Raw genomic sequence first — 6,000 nt, 5'->3', positions numbered from 1 at the left:
CAGCACCTTCTCTATTTAGACGACATTCCTCCATAACGTATATCAACTCCCAAACGTCAACAATACATTCACAATACCATAAGAATAGTCATTATTCATCCACATTTCTCAATTTGCTTTCAATCACTCAAATCTATGGCTATAACACACGACTATGTCCATTTACGTACATTACTCATCTCATGTTCTCCACATCATTTATGACACATTTGCATCACAATACTTCAAGATTCATAACTCAATTCAAACTATTTCCCAAAATTACACTATTTCATATTCATGACCCATTTTGCCATACCTTTCTACAATCCAAGTATTTCAACTCTTGAATACCTTAAACAACATAGAAATATCATGAATCTTACCTTATATATTGTAGGAACAAGCTTTGGTTGATAATATTCCACTTGAGCAAAAACCCTAGTTTACCTCCATGAGATTTCTCGACTTTAAATGCTCTTTGATGAATTTCTTACACTTGATTCACTTTGTTTATGTTGTTGATCACCAAATATCCTTGAATTCGTGTGGAATATATGTAGAGAGATGTTTTAGAGAGAAGGGGTGTGAAGTGGAAGTGAAATGAAATAACCTTGGTCCCTTTATTTAATGCACCAAAAATCTGCCTCGACCACTTATACGGACCAACATACGGTCCGTATAATTTATATGGACCATATGTCTGGCCGTATATTTGGTCCAGAAACTTTTGCCTTTCTGGGCTGATTATACGGTCCCAAACATACGGACCGTATAATTTATACGGCCAGTATGTTTGGCCGTATATTCCCCAATTGTTCCGAAGTTCGTTTCGTCGATTCGTTTGATCTCCAATCCTTATAGAACCTTCTTAACACTTGTTCAACACTTCAATGCCAATCTAAGGGACGTTATCACGCTTCTTCAAGACATCATCGAGTCCTCATTAACTCGTTACTCATATTTCCTTTCCGATGCTCATCGTATACCTTGCCTTATCTTTGCCAACTTTCTCGTCTTATATCGGATGCCTTTGAAATCTCACTTAGGGTCATCAAACGTCATTTCTTACTCATGGAAACATCATACACTCGTACTCATCACTAGTTCATTCACTTGCGTACCAACGGAAGTTTTTCTGAGGTGTAACACCTTGGTAGGGCCAGGTAGATATAACCCTGAAGCCTTGGTAGGGCTAGGTTGATATAACCCTGAAGCCTTGGTAGGGCCAGGTAGCTATAACCCTGAAGCCTTGGTTGGCCAGGTATGTGTATGATATAAATATGTATATTCTATGATTATATATATGATATATGTATGAAAAGCCCCGAAGACATGTATGTGATATTGTCGAGCCACTACGTGGCCGAATACGGATATTGTCGAGCCACTACGTGGCCGAATACGAATAATGTTTTCTGTGTATGATCAGATACGGTACTACGATGATGAATTATATGACATAATGATGTATGCGCTATGATGAGTCATGTAAGACGATTATGTATATCTAATATATTTATGAAAGGTATTCATCCTTAAAGGTCGCGCTGGTTTTGCCTTTACCTTCAAATTATGATTTCTCTATCATGTTTATTTCATTCATGCCTTACATACTCAGTACAATATTCATACTGATGTCCGTTTTCCTTGGACGCTGTGTTCATACCCACAGGTAGACAGGGAGACGACGCAGACCTTTAGGAGCTATCAGTAGATTTACCGGAGCACTCCATTATTCCGGAGGTGCTAATCGGGTTTATACTTTTGTGTATATATATGTATATGTATTTTGGGCACGATGAGGTCTTGTCCCGTCTATATGTCTAGTACTCTAGTAGAGGCTCGTAGATACGCAGTGTGGGTTATATGGTCTCACGAGGTTACTATTATGTATGTATATATGTGTATGATTTAGGTAGTCTAAAGGCTTATGTCTATAGCAGAATTTATGATCTCTAACGAAAAATGATTTTCTTATGCTTTGAGTATAAATTTGATAAAAGAATGTTTAATAGGTATGATGAGTAGTAGAACGAGTAGTGCTCGGTGGTTAGCCCCGGGTACCCATCACGACCCCTTGTCGGGTCGTGACAAAAGTGATATTAGAGTAGTTCAGTCCTACGAAGTGTCTACGAGCAATGTCTAGTAGAGTTTTGTTTATGGTGTGTTCTCGACCTTATGTCACCCCGACATTGTTATATATTGTCTATAAGCTCTAGTACATGTCCTATGACCAATGTTCCGAAATGTTACGAGTCTACGTTCATAAGGGGTTCCATATGAGATTAAGGTAAGAGATATGCCATAGATACGATGATAGTAATGATGAGCCTAAGCTAGAGATTACAAAGTCTATTATGCGATATTATTATCAAATTCAGGCTACGAATACGATGCGATTCTCATAGATTGTCTTTAAATCCAAATGTATGCTCTATGAAAGGATAAGATAAGTTTATGAGATATATGTGATGATAATGATGACGATGTATGTATATATGTGTATGATTTTGGTAGCCTAAAGGATTATGTCTATAGAATAATTTATGTTCTCAAAAGAAAAATGACTTTCTTATGCTTTGAGTATGAATTTGATAAAAGAATGTTTAATAAGTATGATGAGTAGTAGAACGAGTGGTGCTCGGTGGTTAGCCCCGGGAACCCGTCACGGCCCCTAGTCGGGTCGTGACATTATGTATACTATTTCCTTCAAGGTGAGGCAGAATACTTATAAATGTTCCATAATGAAATCGGGGGTTCACGACCTTATGTCACCCGATAGAGTATAATTGTCTTAAGTTTCCAGTCATGCATTATGATGATAATATGAAAAGTCTATGATATGTACATGATGATATTACATCGCGCCTATATGGCCGGGCAGACACCGCTGAGGCGGGCAGCGTATACACCATGTCTAGATGGCATGGGCAGACACCACAAGTGGGCTGCATGAGATGATATGGTACCCCGGACGCGGGAGGCCTGGACACAGGCTAATGATTATCACACCGATCCAATATGGACGGGCAGCTTATCCATTTATGCATATATGATATGATGATGATTATGAAGTAAGCCAGCGTGAGTTATTTCTTTTATAAGTGACAGTCATATACAGTTGCTCCCTTATTGTTGCTTCATTTATCTCATTGACGTATTTTCATTACTTATGCCTCTCATAGTCAGTACAATGTTCGTATTGACGTCCGTTTTCTTTGGACGCTGTGTTCATTCCCACAGGTAGACAGGGAGGTGAGCTTGATCCAGACTCGTAGGAGCTGTTAGCTGATTTGAGAGCACTCCATTGTTCGGGAGGTGCTACTTGGTTTATTATTTTGTGTATATATATATATATATATATATATATGTATATGTATTTTGGGCACGACGGGGTCTTGTCCCGTCCATATGTATAGTACTCTAGTAGAGGCTCGTAGATACGCATGTGTGGGTAGTATGGTCTCATGATTCTACGATTGTATACATATTATTATTTTAAAAGCCGAAGGGCTTGTGTATATAAAATTAATTATGTTTTAAAATGAAAAATGGTTGTCTTATGATTATGAGTAAATAAATGGGAAAATAGGTGTATAATGACTATGACGAGTAAGGAAATGAGTGGTGCTCAGTGGTAGCCCCGGGTACCCGTCACGGCCCCTAGTCGGTTCGTGACAAAAGTGGTATCAGAGCAGTTCAGTCCTAGGAAGCGTCTATGAGCTGTGTCTATGTCACGACCCAACCCCGTAGGCCGTGACTAGTGCCCTATCTGGGCACTCAAACACATTCTAGTATATTGCAGAAGCCGACAAGGCTTTATTTCAAATTTAGTTAATTTCCAGAAATATTTTGGCAGAGTTTCCTTTGTTTTACGGACTATCCCATATACCCTGCACACAGAAAATACCAACAAAGGCCACACAGGGCCAACAAAGCAACATTTAAATATATGCGGACCGGCCGCCGCGGCGAATGGAATCGCCCAAACACAACATAAGCACACAACTGTACAGAAAGACCCCAACCCACAAACATGTCCACAGACCTCTAGCAGACCGACAGAATCATATGACGGGACAGGGCCCCGCCGTACCCATGAACGAGAATATACATATATAGAAGTGACAGACTATACCAAAAGATGGCTCTGAATAAAAGAGCGCTCCAAAAATAGCAGAATGAGATCCTAAGTGGACGGATCAGCAAACCTGTCGTCGGTACCTGCGCGGCATGAAAACGCAGCCCCCGAAGAAAGGGGGTCAGTACGAAATAGGTACTGAATATGTAAAGCCTGAATTACAGAAACAAACCCATAACTGGTGCAGAACATACAGAAAGTAAACGGAAAATCCAAAGTATCAGATACATAATTCCAAAACATGCAGAGTGTGTACAGAACATATGTCATATCAAATCCGGCCCCTGCCAAGGGACTCGGCAGACAGAACGTGGCCACCCTCCCGACGCTGGTGCCACAACACAGAAGAATCAGAATAGGGGCATAACCCCGTAGCATAGTATGTCATATCAAATGGCCATAGAAAATCATATCAGAACAAGCGGACATGGTACATCATACTCCACAAAACCATGTACGCGAATACCTGCCGCCTCACATCGAGGCACGGCGAACAATGCAGAGGATCACGCTTGACAACATATCCTGGCCCGGGCTCAGTGTGGGAAACATTGGGACATCCACGAGTGGAGTAGTGAGAGACTAATGCAATTAAAATATCATAAATGTTTTAATAGACTCGATGAGGCATATCAAAGACAAATCGATCCGATGAAGTCGAACGGGAACATAATGAACGAGCTTCGGATATCATAATGAATTACAGAAGTATAGCCTTCTGAAATCGTTCCGAGTGTCAAAACAATTTACAAGGCATGATAGGATATTTAAAACAATATTCGTTAGGTAATTAAAAAGGGTAGTCAAACGTTTCTTTCAAAAACCGCTTAAAAGGAAAGCTTTAGTACATTAAGGGCAAAACCGGGAATAGTGGGCCCGCCTCGGGACAAACAAGGCGGCGGGCTCAAATCGTGCCCTCTAAGCTTATGGGGTCACATAAAAAGGTTCTACAAACATTCTATGACTTTCCAAGTAATTTAGAGCAAAGTTGCATTATTTCATGCAAAGCGTACTGAAATGATTCAATTCTACTGAAGGAAAAACTGAAATTTTCTCTTGCGGATTCCGAGGGCCGAGAAGTCTTTCGAGGCCCGGATCCGACCCTAACACACTAAGGACATGCCAAGGGAAGAATTGGGGTTGCTTTACATACCTTTCAAGCTCCTCACGCCTTTCCAAACTCACTTCCCGTCTCGTCAAAAATCTGCAATTGGTCAAGTTTACCAATTGTGAGTTATGAATACCAAAGTTTCAACTTAATGCATAATTGTCTACCGAAATTTCGGCAGCACTTCCCCTATACATATAGCACCCCCGAGAATTCAACTCGGTTAGAAACCATCAACAACAACCCAAACAACAACATCAACATCAACAACGAACATCAAAAACATAATATGGCACAACTAGTTCTACTTGCCGACAATTGCCATAACCTTCTCTCCAACCCAAACTTTCAAACTAATATCAATGATTTCACATTCATTATCAATCAAGATTATCACAGTATATATTTAGAAACATTTCATATCATTTCCTCAAGTTATACACTCGATATACATAATATACAACTTTCCGCCAAAGTCATAATTCACTCGAAACTTCTAATTTTTAACAAACATATTCATGATATGGTTCTAGCTTCCAACTTCATCAATACTCATCATAATTTGCAACTTAACAACTTCATTTTCATAATGTCGTAAAATCATTCTAAAATGACATAAACTTCTACATTCCATTTCATAACAAACTTATATCGTTTTACTTTCATATACCTTGCAAACATCACAACAACACTACTAACTTGTTAAACAAAAATTGATTCATTCTCATTCTACCAAAGACACCCCACGGCTACATCACCATTTTCCAAC

The sequence above is a fragment of the Lycium barbarum genome, chromosome 3 (assembly GCF_019175385.1).
Source record: "Lycium barbarum isolate Lr01 chromosome 3, ASM1917538v2, whole genome shotgun sequence".
NCBI lineage: Eukaryota > Viridiplantae > Streptophyta > Magnoliopsida > Solanales > Solanaceae > Lycium > Lycium barbarum.
This window is presented reverse-complemented; position numbering follows the sequence as displayed.